General features: G+C 37.5%; 1 long non-coding RNA gene across 11 annotated transcripts in view; it reads right to left on the minus strand.

Annotated features, from left to right (window-relative positions):
• Positions 1 to 8,330: 8,330 nt before the first annotated feature.
• The window catches only part of LOC112650675 (uncharacterized), a 41,653-nt gene continuing 30,607 nt past the window's right edge, over positions 8,331 to 19,376 (minus strand). For all 11 annotated transcript variants that reach the window (XR_007407084.1, XR_007407083.1, XR_007407079.1 and 8 more), the window contains one exon: positions 8,331 to 8,568. This is a non-coding gene — a long non-coding RNA (uncharacterized LOC112650675). The remainder of the gene's footprint in view (positions 8,569 to 19,376) is intronic.

Below are 19,376 nucleotides of genomic sequence, written 5' to 3' on the forward strand. Positions count from 1 at the left end.
AGTTAATAATCTCTGTAGAAATCCTTATTACCCTCAAGGCCCAATGAAATGCCACCTATGTCACAAAGCTGTTCACTCTAGGCTATTTTAGATACTTATGACATTTTGTAGCATTTATATGACTCTCAGAGTCACACAGAAACTTGGGACAGTCAGGAGAGCTGAAAGCACCAAAGGTATTCAGGTAAGCCCTAAGGTTCACGTAAAAGAATGTACATAGAGATCAGCATGGAAAAAGAAGGGCAGGAGCGTGGGCCTTGACGTTCCAGGAAAGGTATTCTAGACTCTATTCCAGGTGAGTTATCGGCAGAATATTATTATAAATAAGCACTGCTTTTAGAATGGCAGTTGTGCATGGAGCTGGGTTGATGGAGTGGAGATGGGAGGCGCTGACAGAGCAGTTAGGAATGAGATGCCCTAGAGTCTGGTCCAGGTAGCAGCAGCAGGATGAAAAGTAAGGAAAGGGGTTCATACACATAGGGGGAGAATCAGAACTTCAAAACTGACTTGGATGTGATAATGGGAGGCATAATAAGGAGCCTCACATTACTCTGAGGTTTGGTGGAGAATCAATAGTGGTAAAAATTAATAAGAACTCAAGAGGAAGACTGTCTGGTTTTGGGAGGAAGGTGGTGAGCTTGAGCTTGGTTTCATTACTTCTAAGATACCAGCAGGTTAAAAAAGTAGAAATGTCTTTGCTACTCAAAGTAAAGTGTGGTCCATTGAGCAACAGCATCAGGACGTCCTATGAATTTATTAAATAAGCAGTGCTTCAGGCCGCAGACCTGCTGAAATTTAATCTGCACTGTAAATCTGCACCTGCAAAGTCCTGGGATCTGACTTGGCTCCAAACTGCTGAGGAAATCAACCAACTTCCTCTCCTCTGGAGGTTAAAACTTCTAAAATTTAGGGCCTGTTCTGTAGATGTGGTTGGTACAAAGGAACTGCAGAAAAAATAGATTTGTAAAGTGGTGTGGGACCCTTTAAAAACTTCTTCCTATAAAGTATACCAAAGCCAAACAAACACCTGTGGACCATGTGTACAGCTGTCACGGCCAGCTGACTCATCTACCCATCCGCCTGTTGCATCACACATTTTCCTCTGTATTTAAGAGCAGTGATAGTAACATCAAAGAGAAAATAACTTACAGGGTAAGTTTGAGTAAACCTGTCATATTACAAGAATTTGGGTACAAACAATAAGTGAGAATTGGAGTATAACGCTATAATTATTTAATCAGTATCTTGCTCTCCAAAACTCCTTATAAATACTGATGTTTTGTTAATCACATATTTCATTTCCCCAAGTTCACTAAAAGACAGACACTGGTAAGAAATCACCTACCAATCTCACCAGAAAAAATAAACTATAACATTTTCTAATATCCAGTTTATACAAATGCTTAAAAAAATCCTTTTTTCTTTTCATCTTCTCTGCTAACTGGAAGAGTATTTATATAATAATGCAATACTACCCTTTAAACTTGGAACATGATCTGATGTGTCAGTTGACTGTCTTAGTAATAGGTTTTTAGGGAAAATTGACCCTAAATAAAATCATGCATGTAACAGCATTGTGTCACAAGTAAAGACCACATCACACAGTATGCTACTATATTACCATTAGATAGACTAGTGACCTAATGACTCAATTATTCTGAGCACCTATCATATGCCAGGAATTTGGTCAGACACTTTACACATATAAACCCTTTAGAGACACCTTAAAATTGCACAGATTTCTTGGATGTTCATATTTGCCTGAAATCCTCAACAAAAGATTTCAGGGGAACAAATTAAAAGTGACCCTCATTTGTTGAATGTGCAAAGACAATATGTTTACCAACAGTGTGAATTTTATAAGAGGCTGCAAATGAAATGTCACTGTTCCATGGGCATGGACTGCTTCAATCAGTATCAGAACTATTAGGACAAACATAAGACACTGCCGTCTGATATCAAATTGGCATTTAGCAATCAATTATTGGCCAAATATTGGACTTTCATATGGTTCGGCTTATACTATAACTAGGTAATTTCTTTTGGGCCAACCCGTGCTGTAAGTAGATGACAAAACAGGAAGTGAAGCACAGGGCATACATCTAAGATTGTTTTCTTTCATGCGGTTGATTTTCAAAATAGAGCCATCTCTCTAATGCTACTGCTACACAGACTCTTAGTGACAACTCTGAAACTTGACTGCCAAGAAAGAACTGAAATTTCATGATGAGGCACTGGTTAGAGTGCCCTTGTCTGATAACTGCTCCATCATCAGAGAAAAATTGACAGATAGTGTGACAGGGTAGAAAACATCCCCACAGGGGGAAAAAAAAACATTTCTTGTTTGTTTCTTTAGCTGACTGAAAATGTACATGTTACTTTTCAGCTTGCTGATTATACCTTCTATGAATTGAAACTCCAAAAATCTAAAATGCAAAGACCTAAGGGTAAATGGTTATCTCATTGTTTAAAATCTGTTGCCAAAAGAGCTGACTTGACACAAATAAGCTAGCTATGTTTATTTTCAAGATGTCTTATTTCATGTAATCAAATACTGAATGCATGGCCAACTCATGCCTCTGACCTTAGGGCTAATGTTGTATCATGGCAAGATAATGGGATAAACACGTTTCCCAACAGTTATAGGGAAAAAATATATTGTTATCTGGGAGGGTTTGTTTTTTTTTTTACATTTAAAATGATTTTATAAAACCTTAAATGGTCAGTCAAGGGCCAGCAGACTCAGATAAAACATATTTAACTCACCAATTGCAAAATCCTCCAAGTGGATGATTTCCAAGTTGAAAAAAAAATAAAGAAAAACAGGAAATCAAAAATGGGTGACATGGGGGGAGGGGAATGGGCAAAATGGGTAAAAGGAAGTGAGATACACAGGCTTCCAGTTATGGAATGAATAGGTCACAAGGATAAAAGGTACAGCATAGGGAATATAGTCCGTAGTATTGTAATAGCATCGTATGGTGACAGATGATAGCTCTACTTGCGGTGAGCATAGTATAATACACCTGAAACTAGAGTAACATTGTGTGTCAATATACTAAAAAAACTATACTGTGGTTATATTAGTATAAGACATGAAATATAGCATAGTACCAGACATAAAATAAACATTCAAAAATGTTAACAGCTATTACTATTACTACTAATATCATCATTACTATTACTTCAACTATTATTATATGTGCAGAAATATCTTTGAAATAAAGTTCATTTTATTTTATTTTTTTTATATAAGGTATTAATCTGGTTTCAGATTTCTTTAGTCAGGTCCAGAGAGTAAAGATGCTTTTTTTTCTGCAAGAAATTATAAAATTAATTATGCATGCAACACATTACCTTGTATGTTACGGTAGTCATTTTTCATAGCAGAATTTATACAAAATTAGAATCTGAAAACCTGGATTTGAGCATGGGCTCTGTCACTAGTGCTAACCAACGAGAAGTTGCTTAAAGACCATGAGCCTTCGTTTCCTTATCCACAAAACAGTGGCAGCCTGTAGCAACAATAATAGCTAACTTTGAGAGTATGGTGCTTCTTTATTGCCAGGGACTTTTCTAAGAATTTTACATACATTAACTCAGTTACTAATACTTCATCTAACGTCTAGCATTAACTTAGTAAAAAGGGAGATTGTGCTGGTCAATCTCCATTTGCCCTCCACCACTTGCCCTGCCCTGTCAGAAAGCAGACCCCTGCAGATCAGTCACCGGGGCTCCACTGGACTCCACTGACACCAGATTTTCAGTTCAGACAGGGAGAGGCATCAGGAAGTGATCAGAGGCTGGGAAGAGGGAAAGGCTGAGGTATTTCTTCTCCATTTCCTTCTTGATTTAGCAACTCTATTTTGTGTATGTTGTGGTACACAGAGGTGGGAGGGGAGGCATTCTCCAGGCCTAAGTCTCCAGCCTGACAGCCTCTTTTCCATGCCTCCTCTTCTCACTGGGCTGAGTAAAGGCCATGTTCTTCTTCAGCCTCTTAGACCCCTTGGTCATGATTTTCTGCTGTTGCCAGTCTTCTGATACTCCAACATCCCTCTTTTGTTTCCTTAAATCCCTTCCCACATCACTGTAAGGAGTCTTTCATTAAAGTGTTTTGATTTGAACCCTGTGAGTGGAATGCTCTTTCTTGCTGGGACCCAGACTCTTAGCAGGATTTACTATTTTAGCATTTCAGTCAACTACTTATTATGTAGTATAGGAGTATCTTAAACAACATTTTGTTTTGTTTCATTTCACTTTTAATGAATTGGTGTGTTAGGAAATATACTCTTTGATTTCAATTGTTTTAAAAAAACTAAAAGTTTTGTTTCTAATTTGAACCAGCTCAATTTTTTTTTTTTTTTTTTTTTTTTTTTTGTTAAACAAACAAATCTCTTTCATTTGGTTCAGAATTGAGGAAAAGGTTTAAGGGTATCTGGGATTTAATTTAGTTCTGAAGTTCAACAAATTAGTCTGGTACATCCAGTTAGTGGTTCATACTTTGGTCTGGTTCAGGTTCAAGCATAAAACCCTGAAATACTGGAAAAGGTGAGTTGAATTAATTGGTTTCTCTGAGTTGGGGGCTAATGCACACTCTAATTATGTGAATGAATTCCTACAGTGGTCGAAACTCAAGGTCATCCTACTAATAAAACAAAGTTAGTGATTCCCACTTAAATGAATGGTTCATCAGCCATTGGATTTCCCAGTATCTATAGTCTAGCTTCCTAAACAGTATCATGACAAACTATATACTCATGTTTTCTAAGTACTATTATGATTTTCTTCTTTTTTTAAAAAAAAGAATTCTCTTTTCAATTAGATCAGTATTTCTCAAAACATGGGCCCCAGACCATCACCTGGAATTTGCTAGAAATGCAAACTTTTGATCCCCATCCCAGATCTACTAAATTAAAAAATGTGGGGATGAGTCCAGCAATCTGTGTCTTAACAAGCCCTCCAGGTAATTCAAATGCCCAATAAAGCTTGAGAACCACTGAATTAGATCATATATTTCTTGAAGTCAAATCCGGTCTAATATTTCTATTGGAACTGGGCTCTACCCAGGGATCATGTTGACATTATTAGTTGTGTGTGTGTGTGTGTGAGAGAGAGAGAGAGAGAGAGAGAGAGAGAGAGAAGATAATAGAGGCAACTGATGAAGTGCCCAAAGGCATAAGTGACAGACCCAGTGTTTGAATTGGGGCAATCTAACTCCAGGGCTTAGTTTACCAACCATGACACTAGAATGCCTCCCTAATGGCCACACAGAGACAAGATATGAAGCAATATGACACTCTGAGCAAAATCTGAGAAATGATATCCCTGTAAACCTTTTAACCCTCAAACATCCTTAATATGAGAATGCAATACATATTTAGAATATTATATATTTGCTTTATTATTTTTATCCAATAGAAAAAAGTCAAGATGGAATTTTGTTAACATATATCTAAATTTTCAAGCACAAGTCTCTGGTTATCCTGTAACTTGAACAAGGTTTTACATTTTTGCTATTGAAAGCCAGTTTCTATGCTTAATGAAACCCAGGCAGAGCTGTACACACAGAGTACAGCTACAGTCTGTGATAAAGCCATGGACACTTAGTTCTAAGCATTCCAAATGTGTTTAATTGTATCTTCTGGCTTTCATATTTCTTTCTCTAGGACAATAGGTCTGTTTTAGTTATACATGTTGTTTTTGTTTTTGTTTTATTCCCCTGGAGCCAGATCTCATAGTTTCCTGAGAAAAGCACAAAATGGACAGGAAAAGCATAGATGGGAGTAGGTGGGGTTGATTTCTAATCTAGGGATTCCCTTAGTCGGAAATGAATGATGTTTCCGACTAAGGCACATCTTCAATCTCACAATGAATAATGTATAATGGTTTAGAGAAAGATATAATAAAAGATCCCTATGTTCCAAAGCCAGTAATTTGGGCGTTATGCTAGTTCCTCCCTCTCTCGCCCCCAAATACAATCTGTCACCAAGCCCTACCGATTCTAGCTGCCAAACCATTCTCAAACCTGCCTTTTCTTTTTTAGTCTCATTACAACTGCCTCAATTCAGGACCTACACTCTTTTTGTTGCTCTCCTCTCTCCTGCTCACTTTTGCCTTTTTGTCATGACAACTATACTTTTCTTTATGTCATGCTGTTTCCCTATTTTCAGTATCAACAAACATCCCCTCCAACCCCCTATTGATCAAGCATTAACAGGCATGCCTTCTACCTCTTCCCATTGCTTAAACAATATTCCAGCAATGTGCTGTGCAAACCAATCTGTTTCATAATTTCCAGGCTTTGGTTCCCAGCTATTTCCTCTACGTGGAATTCCCTTTCTCCTCCTAGGCCAAGAGAGCAGTACATTGCATTTCTTTCAAAACCTAGCTCAAGGGGAGCTTTCTTAGCCCCAAGAGCTGGGACTTCTCTTTCTCTTGCCATCACTACACCTTGTACATGCTCTCACAATTTATCACTGATCATTTTATTTATTTGTATGCCTTGTTCAGTTTGGATTTCCAGACATTGTACAAAATGTCTAACATGAAATAGGACACATAATTTTTTTTTTTTAGGACACATAATTTAAAGATTGATTGCATCCTTCAATATTGTCTAATAGTCTTTAGCTATGTTAAATGATATTGGGAATGCAGACAACTTGAAAATTTTTTAACTTTCATGCAATTTTTTAAAAAAGACTTTACTTATTTGACAGAGAGACAAAGCCCAAGTAGGCAGAGTGGCAAGCTGAGGAAAAGGGAAAAGCAAGCTCCCTGATGAGCAGAGACCCTCCCCCGCAATGCAGGGTTCCATCCCAGGATCCTGGGATCATGACCTGAGCTGAAGGCAGACACTTAACTGTCTAAGCCACCCAGGCACCCCACATGCAAATGTTTTCAAAAGCCAGATGGATGCCTGGAGTTGAAACAGCTTTATTGCCTCTGTCACCTATAGCATTTGCTCATTCTTTGTCTTCAGTCATGAAGTACAAAAGATTGTTTCATTTACCACAAAAATCTTCTTCCTATTGTTGGAGTTATAGCATAAAGTAATCATAGAGAAAAGCTAGCTGACCAACTTACTTGCCTTAGTCTGCTCTGATCACATGTTTTAGATTTTAGTCCAGATACGTCTAGCTGTGTCTAAGAAATCTGACTTTGAAAATGAACGTGAATTGACTAAATTATTAGGTATAGCTATGACTCTCAACGGCCATAAAAGCTTGAGATATAAAACAAAATGCAAATGTATTAACAATAAAAGATATAGACATGTTTAGATACCCTGCTATTCCTATGTACTCCTGCCTTAAACAGGAGGTAAAATTAGAAATCAGAGTGCCACTTGTTGAGTGTGGACTCACAGCAAAGGGAAACTGGCCAGTCTTATAAGACATTTCTTCCACACCAAAAGAAAAAAAAAAGTCAGATGAAATATCCCTGACTTCACTGTAACAGAGTACAATTATTCATCAGGACCTGGACACCCTGTGTCTGGTAGGGTAAATGACTTTTTCCTGACCAGTGTAGGAGAAACTACCTACTGTCTGTTTGGGGAGATGGTTTGGTCTTTCCCACTGCCTAGATTCTTGCAGTCTGCTAACAATTTTGACTTGTTTTGTTTTATTTTGTTTTGTTTAGACAGTGCATAGTAAACAGTGACCTCAGAACTCACCCCTCTTACTCTTGACGTTCGCTACTTGGCCTTTTGTCCTGGCCAAGTTATGATTTTCACTTCCTCTCAGTCACCTTACAGGTAGATTGAGGAGTAAGGCGAACACCCTTATTAAGACTTGGCTGGTTGCAGTTTTCTCAGGGATTCAATTACGATCTGTTTCATCTATAGAAGACAGGTTTTATCCTCCATATTTTTTTTTTAATTTTTATTTACTTATGATAGTCACACAGAGAGAGAGAGAGGCAGAGACACAGGCAGAGGGAGAAGCAGGCTCCATGCACTGGGAGCCCGACGTGGGACTCGATCCCGGGTCTCCAGGATCACGCCCTGGGCCAAAGGCAGGCACCAAACCGCTGCGCCACCCAGGGATCCCTATCCTCCATATTTTTATACTTTTTGATTTTTGTTCCTAGGCAATAGCATTCTCGAAGTACCTAACGGTAGTTCCCTCGATATTGACTATACCTGACACATGATAGTCTTGACAACTACAGTCCCAAGATGACGTTTTAAAGAAGAGTCAAAATTAAACATGAAGAGCTGAATCTTTCTCATACTGACCCTTCAAAACATTTCTCTTTCTGCCTCTATTCAAAAGCAGAAGATGGGAGGTGACCTTCATAAAGTTATATTGGGTAGAATTACTCACTGCCAGAGGCTAGAAAGAGAGGCTCTCTGTTCACATCATCTCCCCCGTGGTTTTCCGTGGTCACAGAGGCTCAGAAGAGAGTGTGTGTACAGGTATTCTCTGTGTAGTTCAGGACTTGACTTCACTTTTTTTTTTTAATTCCACTCTTGGGATGCCTGACTTCTTGTCCAAGGTTGGCCACAATTATTCATGGCCTTGAGGGGCATAACTTGTGTATTATCTGCATTATGTTTCACACCTGTATAACAGATAAAATATACTTGGTTTTGATCTACTATATAGATATAAATCAATGCCAGCTTCTAAGAAAAAAGAAATGATTTAGTGTATTTTTTTTAAGTTTTAATCCTAGTTGCTCTATTTTGGACGCTTTTCTGAAATGTGATTCCAATTATTTATATAATACAAAAAAAAAAAAAAGCTAAGCCTCTTTCAGTATGTGACTCACAACTCACTACCCACACACAATTTTTAAAATTATCTTTATACAATATTAGCATATTTTGGTGCTTAACTATACTATAGCTGGCCACTTAGAAATATTAAAACTTTCAGCTGTTCCTGTGAGGAGTATTTGTTTTGTGAACCCTTTTCAATAGATTCATTCACCCTCCCCCAACCTAGATTCTTGATTCTTCCTCCTCCTCATCATAAAATACTTAGAAAGATTGCTTATACATCTGTGTTAAGAACTACATAAAGAACGCTAGAGAAAATGGACCTTAAAGAAGTCTATGATTTTACAGAGAACATTAACATGTAACACATGAACAGCAAAATTGGTAGAATAAGTCACCATAAAATTAATAAATTGGATTTAGAGTGTATGTTTTAGGGATAAGTGTATGTAGGGTTCATAAAAATAAATGAGGCAGCTCATACTGACTTAACATATGTAGAATGGGTCGCAGTATAATCCAGTGTGAAGGGACAGGCACTGGAGCCTGACAGGCCTGGGTTCACAGCCCAGCTCTACCACTGACATGCCATATGACTATAGTGATCTGACCACATCCTTTGGACTTTTGGCATTTAACTGATCTAAGCCTCCATTTCTTCCTCTGTAAAATGGAATTACTAATACCTTCTTGTTTGTGGATTAAATGATATAAAGCATAGAGAAATACTGAATACTACCTGGACATAGTGAGAGCTCAACAAATAGCTGTGTTTTAAAATACAGTGCTTTCTATTTATTCAAAGAGTTTTCACATAAATCATCTTATTTGATCTGGGCATCAATTTGGTAGAGAAGATGACCAGGTATTACATACCCCTTACAACTCCCTATACACACATGTCCATCTTCCAGTTGGATAAGGAAACAGACACACAAAATGGAAATGATTTGCTTAAGCTTAGTAACAGCACCAATACAAAAACTGGTCTTTCTACTATGTCTCACCAAACAGGAGGCAAAGATGTAGGTGTCTTCAGCTCCAGACGGAGTGACACCATGTATGCAATTACTGTTCTCTGTTCTCTGACCTGCCTAGGAAAACTTTATAGAAAATGTGAAAGACTTCAAGAACCATTTCAGTGGAGGGGAAAAGCTCTTAGATGAGTGAAGGATTGGTACTTAGCCCTGGTTGGGGGAAAAAGCTCAACAGGACTATGTTCTAATGGGATGGATTATTGATATATGGCTGAGAAAAGTAGAGATATATCAATTTCTTCTGTAAACGGCATTACTCACTCAAAGAACTGTAATAAAGGCCAACTTGGTTAAAAATACATCAAGGAATTTGTACATGGAGCTGAGACTCTAGAAGTAAAGAAAGTAGGAAAAATTATGCAGCTCCATTCTTTTTCTCTTTAATATATGCTATCCCATATTGTGTAAAATCCTTTTACTTTACCAGAATGCCTGAATTTATGTTAGGAATTCGGTCAGGCTAATAGGCATCCATTTTTGAGGTACACATAGTTCTGAAGTTTAATTATTGACCAGTCATTTATAGATTAATATGTTGTTTAGTCAGATTGCTTTCCTAACTTTTAAATGACACTGAAGAAAAACCAGAATAATTTGGTGAGTAGAGGAGGCAGATAATTTGAGGGAAAAGAGCAATTCGAGGAGTATACAAAATAGGGTTCAACTAACTAGTAGGTGTGCAAGTAATATAAGAGCCAGGACTTTTTTAAAGATTTTATTTATTTATTCATGAGAGACACAGAGAAAGAGGCAGAGACACAGGCAGAGGGAGAAGCAGGCTCTATGCAGGGAGTCCGACATGGTACTCGACTTGATCCCCGGTCCCCAGGATCAGGCCCTGGGCTGAAGGCGGTGCTAAACCACTGAGCCACCTGGACTGCCCAGAGCCAGTACTTTCAGAGCAGAGTTGCCAAAATTATTATATGGCAAGGTAATTTTCCAGAGTTATGCCTATATCCAGAGAAAGCATGGGAATATTTTTATTCTTCATATTCCTCTTACATAAGGAGGCCCTTATGCTTCCTATAACCTTAACGTATGGTTCCACTCACTAATACTTGACTATATAGTGATATAATGGTTAAACATATTTTTTTGGACTGGCCTGGGAGGTTATATTATTTCTATGGGAAAATTATTCCCAAGTTTTAAGTAAGCAGCCTACAAATGACATTTTGTAAACCTAAGAAGTATCTATGTTTATATTATACATTTTGATACAGCATGCTAATATCTTTAAATAAGAAGCAGGTAATTTTAACATCCTTTATTCCTTAGCTCTCTTAGAATTAAGTACACATCTTGATTTTCTTTTTCTTTAAGATAGATTTATTTATTTATTTATTTATTTATTTATTTATTTATGATAGACAGAGAGAGAGAGAGAGGCAGAGACACAGGAGGAGGGAGAAGCAGGCTCCATGCCGGGAGCCCGATGCGGGACTTGATCCCGGGACTCCAGGATCGCACCCAAAGGCCAAAGGCAGGCACCAAACCGCTGAGCTACCCAGGGATCCCCACATCTTGATTTTCTACTGTTATTGGCCAGTTTATTTTTCCGTATTACTTTACAAATGTAATGAAACTGCAACAGAAATGGTACATTTTATATATTTTTAAAGGATAGTCCCAGTTGTTTAATTGTGCCAAACTGGCTTAGAGGGAATTATTCAAAGTAAGGAGACCATCCTTTGAAAATATCTACTTCAATGCTTCATAAAATAATAAATTCATATATTTAATAATATATAATTCTACTGGAATCCATGCTGGTCAAATTATCATAAAGATATATGATTTATTTTTCTAAATTCCCCATTTTTCTTTATTTGCAAACCTGGGTGAAAATCCCCAAATACATATGGCACCAAATTCAGTATAGAAAGTTTCAGAGCAAATGACATTTATTTGGCATTACTCTTATCCTAGCTAAACTCCTTCATTTTTCATTGAGTTTAAATCAAGGTTACAAAATTTATGAGTTAATCTGATCCAGCTTCTAAAATATCACATTAACACTGAAGACATTTAAATACAAAGATTTAGAACAATATATCACCACTCAACATATTTCAGGCCTCTCTCTCTTCATCTAGTCTAAGTCACCATTGTCTCTTACCCGGCATTTTACAATAGCCTCTGAAATTGGTTTCTTTGCTTTCACTGTGCCATCTGCAATGAAGCCCCAACACGGCGGCCAACGTGATATTTTTAAATAAATTAGATCATGATACTTTCCAGCTTAAATTACTCTTAGTGCTGCCCATTGCACTTAAAATAAAATTCAAACTTCCTACCATAGCCTGTCAGGATCTACATGACTTAGTTTACCTTTTTTCTTGTCCTCCTTCCATTCATTTCTATATTCCAACCCCACTGGCTTCTCTGTGTTTCTCAAGGAAGTCTAGTCTGTTTTCTACCCAGGTCTTTGGCACTGGAACTTCCAGCAGGAATGTCTTGGCTCTTGGATTTCACAAATCTGGATGCTTTTCTTTCTTTAGGTCTTAGCCATTCCCTGCTTGCCTCTGTAATGTTCCCCCAGACCACCCAGTTCCTCTTTAGAATATGATCCTGTCTTATTTTCCTGCTACTAGCTACAATTATTTTATTTATAGCTCTTCCCAACTAGAGGAAAAAGAGCTTGTCTTTCCTCTTTACTAGAATTTAAGCTCTATAAGAACCGAGATCTTGCCTGGTTCTTAGACGCTATCACTGAGAACTGTTTCTAGTGCATATAGTAGGTACTTAATAGTAGTTGAACCCATGGTATTTTAAACTCTTATAATCTATATTTTACAATAGAAGAAGACCTTAATACTACAAAGCACTATCATTTTGTTATGGATAATAAATTAGGGCACAGAGAGATGAATAGACATATTTGGTAAGTCATAAGTCCAGTTCTACTGATTCTGCAACTGCACATGGCCTCTCCATTATAGCTAGTCACCCTGAATTTTCCTAGTTGCCTATATTTTCAGCTAGCTTGATCATATTTCTTCTACTTCCCTTATACAATTTTTCCTAAGCTATTGTTTAGTCTGTTCATCACTGCTAACATAATTCATTTGTTTGTGAGGCTTACTATCTTTATTATTAACTCCATGGAGTGTTTTGTGATGCTAGTTATAAGGAATATCTTATGAAAATAAACCATAATGTGAAAAAGCCACAGTCTATAGCAGTACTGCACATAGTGCGTATAACAAAGGCTCAGTTGTGTTGTTGCAGGGAAGAGTCAATAATTAGTAACACATTTCTAAAGGTCTCTCTTGCATAATTTTTGTGTCCAGATGTCTATGACATTTGGGTTCTAAAATAGAGTTCCAAATACCACACATTCATGCACATTTTCCAAGAATAATTGGATGATTTTTGAATCTTTCTATTTAATAAACATCAGGACTAAAGATGGACTACTTCACAATATCAAATTTATTCATTTTAAACATCCGTTTTGATGTGGAAAGTGTTTGGAATAAACACAATTAAGAGTGCCCAATTGTAAATCTTTTGAAGTTTTTGTTCATGATATGTCTCTTCCAACTGCTAGTAGTGTAAAAATGGAAAGTAATTTACATAAAATTTTTCAATTCACATGTTCTTGGAGATTAACTATTTTTTCCCCAGTCTTATTGAGAAATAATTGATATACATAACTGTATAAATTTAAGGCATAAAGCACGATGGTTGGATTTACATACATTGTGAAATGATTACCATGATACGTTCAGATAACATCCATCTTCCATATAAATACAGTATAAAAAAAGAAAAAAGAAAACTCTTAGGTTTTATTCTTTTAACAACTTCCTTATCTATCACACAGCAGTGCTGGCTGTGGTCATCATGCTATACATCGTATCCTTTGCATCTATTTATCTTATAACTGGAAGTCTGTACCTTTTGACCACCTTCCTCCAATTCCTTCTTCCTCTCCCATCCTCCTCCTCTGTAACCACAAGTCTAACCTCTTCATATGGGTTTTGTTTTTTCTATTCTACATACAAGTGTGTATATAGTATTTGTCTTTCTGTCTTACTTCACTTAGCATAGTGCCTTCAAGGTCTGTCTATGTTGTCACGAATGGTAGGATTTTCTCTTTTTTTAATGGCTAAGTAATATTCCATTGTGTGTCCGTATATTTGTCTATATAGATATAGATATATACATACATGACAACATCTGTATCCATTCATCTATTGATAGATACTTAGATTGTTTCTATGCCTTGGCTATTATAAATAATGCTGCTACGAACATGGGGGTGCATATATCTTCTCAAGTTAGTGTTTTTACTTCCTTTGGATATATTCCCAGAGAGATTAACTATTAACAATTCCCATGAAACCCTTTGGTGGATCCCCATGGCCTAGAGTATAAAATCCAAGCGCCCTAATAAGATACAAGCTCCCTTTCCTGCATCTGGCCCTGACTACCTCTCGAGCCTCAATAGTTTCCACTCCTCCAAAATTTATGCTCCAGGGACACTGAACTGCTTATGATGCCTGGAACACAGTGAAATACTTCTTGTTTCAATGCTTCTTGTCTTTGTGCATGCTGTGCCCTTTATTTCCACTTCTCCCAGTTTAGTTCTATGCACCCTTGAAGTTCTAGTTCATGTGCCACTTCCTGTAGGAAACTGACTCTGATGCCCTCAAGTTGGTTGAAGTAGTTCTTGAGAGCATAACTCCCTCGCTTGACTACACTGAATTATAAATAACTGTTTATGCATGTTTCCTGTTGGGCCATGGCCTACTATAGGGAACTCATCTTGGTCTCTACAGCATCTAGTAAGAGTTAAAGAAAGTTAAATTACGATTTTACAGAAGTACAGAAAAGCAAAGATTAGACCAGTGATTGTTAGGTGCAGAAAAAACCTTAACTGATTAAAATCAACTACTTGAATTTACTGGACTTTTTGAAGAGAGAAAATTTACACTATTTATGCTTTAAAAAGTCTCAGGAAGAAAACGTTTTTACCAAGGATCTCTTTCAAATGACTGAAAGAGGGGTGCCTTGGTGGCTCAGTTGGCTGAGCGTCTTCGGCTCGGGTCATGATCCCCGGGTCCTGGGATCCAGCCCCATGTTGGGCTCCCTGCTTGGTGGGAAGTCTGCTGCTCCCTCTCCCCACCCCCTGCTTGTACTTGCTCTCTCTCTCTCTCTCTGTCAAGTAATTAAATAAAAATCTTTAAAAAAAATGACTGAAAGAATGAAAAGATGATTAAGATGATTTCCAGGCTATGTCACAGTATAAGCAAGATTTAATACAATCTTCTAAACCTTCCACATCTATTCTAGTGGCCACAAATCCTTGGAGAACTGGTGTTCTTCAAAACTATTTTAAAATCATCTTTACTACTGTAAGTCTGAATATCTTTGTATTTATGATTCAATACTGATGCTATATGAATATTTCTTCTAAATATATGTTGAGATTAATAGAATATAAACCCATACAAAGCAATGCCTAATTCACAGAACTAACATCATGTGTATTTTTCCAATCCAGTATTCATACATTCATTCAATAAATACATATTGAGAGCCTGGCATTGTGCCAGGCCATGTGCTAGGAATTAAATAATGAATAAGTTAGATGCAGCTCCTGCTTTCAAGGTGTTTATAGTCTAGTAGGAAAGAGACAACACACAAACAAATAATAACAAATTGTATGAGCCCTGTGAAAGGAAAATCTTGGGGCTATGTTAGAGAAAAACAGGAGAGAGGAAACAGATAGTCAAAGAAGGCTTTTCTAGGAAAGTTACTTTTAGACGAATATCTAAGGTCTATAAAGCAGCCAGCCAGGAAAGAGGTAAGAGCATAGCATTCCAGACTGATCAGCATGTGCAAAAGGTCCAGCCAAGTAAGACTCTCAAGTGTTTGAGGACCTGAAATAAGTCCAGTGTGGATACAGCATACTGGGCAAGGAACGAGGTAGAACTGGAGAAACAAGCAAGACCAGATCACTCAGGATGGGACATTATGAGATTTCCTCTTAATTGCAGTAGGAAAAAAGTGGACAGGGTAGGCTACTCACGATCTAAATTACAGTGAGTGCTAACCCATGCTGCATGTAAGTAAGCACTTGTGTTTCCCAGATACTCAAGTAATTTCTAAAATGAATTCTTTCAAAATACAGAAAGAATACTAGTATACTAAACAGTTACCTAAAATATGATCAATTATTCTAACAGCTCTAGTCAATTATGTATCGATAGTAGCTTGGACCATCACAGCACCCTTCTCAACCAGCCTTAAATAAATATCCACGGAAAAAATGAGTTACTGAAATTAGGATCCAAGGGGCAAAAATTTTTTCTTTTAAACTCTGGGCACACTGGTTCCAAATGACATTTCATCTAGTTTGTCGTTGTCTGGCCATGAGATTTTAAAAACGGTATGACCTGAGATAGAGCTCATAGAGAAGTGGATGCATTTAGCCAGGGATGGATGTTGCCATCTTCATACTTGAATTCCAGAAGATCACTATATATATTGTTTGCTCTAACTTATCCTCATTGTCTACTTCACATAGCTGAATTGTTGTGCTTCCAGGGTATTCTTCCAATTGAGGGGGAGCCTATGCTTCTATATCTTTTGTGTTTGAAGGACAGTCTTAAATTTGAAATAAGAATATAGTGATCATAAGCATGTCTTAATGAATCTCTACATAGTATTTTATGATTTTTAAGCACCTTCACCAATTTGTGAATGCATGGATCCTAAAACTGGAGGCATTTGCCCTTTACAGTACTTTGGGGAGAGATTGAGAAATCAGCTGTCAGTGACTTCCCTGGGGTCTCTAAAGCTTTGGTGATGTAAGCACTTTTCTTCATTGAGTTAAATTTAGGAGGAAAGAAAAATCTGCTGAGTTTGTGTTTTTTATGGCAATAAGCCAATTTTCCTTTCCATATGTTGTTTGCCCTAAGGCACTCATAAGGTACATGGTATTCGTTTCCACTGAAGGAGAAGCCCTAGAGCATGGGAGAAAATGAATGAGTCAAGATGGTATGATTAGCTATTTACTGTGATCTGCAAAAAAAACATAAAAATTGGGACTGAAAGCTGGGGATTAGGAATGTGCACAAAGTCAGGTTGGCATTTTTGGAAGCAAACGGATTTTCTTGATGTGTTGTGTAAAACAGGTTGCTGGAAAGTCAAGGATAGGAAAACTTGAAGTGAAGGCCCTCACAGAGATCACAGTCCAGTGGGATTTCAGACAAAGAAGCAACCCACAGTTTGAATACGAGCTCTGAGGAGAGAAGTAGAGATTATTGTGATGGTAGTGCATAAGAAGGACTAGGGGCCAACAGGGAGGTAGGCTTTCTGGTAGCCTTTTCTAAGATGAGATGTAAGTAATGAAGATGGAATTTCAGGCACAGGAGTGGGATGGGGGGCTAGAATGGGGAGTATGGAGGAGGAAATGTTTAAGCAAAATATTGTTAAATGGGAGGTGCATTCCAGGAACTGGGTAAAATTCAATATGTTGAAGCATGGTGTGCAGGTGGAGTGGGCAGGGAGCGATGAAGGGGGAGGCTAGAGATAAGTATCCAATTATGGACAGTCTTACAGGACAAGGTAAAGATTGATCTGAGGACAATGGGGACCTAATAAGGATTTTAAGAAGGAGAATGATCAATTGAGAAAGACTAGTTAGGCATTGATGTGAAGAATGGATTGGAGGGGTCAGGATGTAATGGAAAACCAATAGGAAGCTGCTGTGATCATGCAGGTGATGGACAATGATGACCTGAACTAAGGTAGTGATAGTGGAGTGAATAGAAGTGGATGGAAGTAAGAAGTGAAAATAGCAAGATTTGATCAGTGGTTGGAAGGCGGAGGTGAAGGAAAGCTTTCTCCAGTTTCCTGTTTTAAAGAGCTGGTGGATGATGTGTCAGTTCTCTAGCAGAGAACCTGAATCAGTTGGGTCAGTGAGTTCTTTGCACTAATTCACACTACCTCCTCTCAGATCACACCGTGCTGAGCGGGAAATTTGGGCAGCCAGAGTACCAGAGTCAGGATTTCCCACGTTAGTCCTATTCTATGCTTAGTGTCTGGTTTAGCATTTTTCTGGAGAAGAGTGTCCTGGTTTGGACCTTACTTATGGGTGACTACCCTTAGGAAGAAAAATATGTTATCTCTTTTCTTGAACACGAATTTTACTAGGGTTGCAGTCATAAGCTAGGGTGTAAAAAGAATAAGTTGGCTGGAATAATTTAGTAATGAATAATTCATTATTCATATCATTTATCTGAGTAAAATTACTATAGGAGAAATTCTAAGTTATAACTCTCCTGATCGGAAAAAGTTCAAATACTTGTTGAACCTTGGAAATTATTTCACCCAAACCTGCCATTTTAATTTTTAAATTGTAAGTATAAGCAATTCTATATACTCCAGAGAGGGTTTAATAAACCATGGACATGGCTACAGTATTACACGTTTTGCCGAGCTTTTTTTCATATAGATATGATTTATTATAGATGAGATTATTCTTAAGATATATTTAAGAAAGGCCTGTTATATACTAAAGTAAATAGTTGATTTCAGGGCTATGGAAAAAAAAAAAAAAAAAAGATCTCCAGGATGTCTGAATATGGAGAAAGTATTCTACAGCTATGTCCTGAAAATCTTAAAATCTACCTAAATGTTTTAATCTATACACCTCATGTATATATTTATAGTCCATCTCCTTCCAGAAAGTATATAAGATAGCTACAAAAGATTTAGCCCCCATTAGAAAACAGTTTTTCACAGAAGCTGATATGTTTCTAACTGCAAACTCTTTCAAAAGAGAACTTATACAGGCTGCCTGGTTATTTCACTTTCAAACAGATTGCATTCCAAAAATGCATTTGAGGGTTGGCTCTTTGGAAGTTGGAATACATTTTTTCTTTCAGAAACACTGTGATGGTTGAGTTCCTAGGCAAGTGCACAAAAACCTGGTTAATCTTATATATATATATACTACTTGCTTGAATTCTGAGTCCTAGAAGAATTACTGAGGATAGAGGAATAAAGAAAGCTTTCCCCCATTTTCTACATAAAGAGGAAAATTCTACAAGATGTGAAGTCTGTCTTATCTCCATCTTTCTCTCCCTGTTTCTCTCTCCGGCTGGTGATTCTCTAAGATCCCAGTGCTGTCCCAAGACCTCACTGCTTCCTTCTGTTTGGGCCTGATCCAATTCCTTGAAAATGTCGTATTTCCTAATGATTGCTATGTTCTTCCTTAATAAAACTCCTCTATGTTCTCAGTGTAGTTGCCTTAACTTCCCATTAAAACATTCTAATTGTGAATGACTAATGAGTTCTAGGTATTTGTAGAGCTCTTTAAAAACACAACTGAGGGGATCCCTGGGTGGCGCAGCGGTTTGGTGCCTGCCTTTGGCCCAGGGCGTGATCCTGGAGACCCGGAATCAAATCCCACATCAGGCTCCCAGTGCATGGAGCCTGCTTCTCTCTCTGTCTCTCTCTCTCTCTGTGACTATCATAAATAAATAAAAATTAAAATAAATAAATAAATAAAAACACAACTGAGAATATATATTATTTCACACATATGTTTAGAGGAAGAATGCAAAGCAAGTTAATGACAGAAAGGTGGGAAA

Source organism: Canis lupus, chromosome 29 (assembly GCF_003254725.2).
Source record: "Canis lupus dingo isolate Sandy chromosome 29, ASM325472v2, whole genome shotgun sequence".
Taxonomy (NCBI): Eukaryota; Metazoa; Chordata; class Mammalia; order Carnivora; family Canidae; genus Canis; species Canis lupus.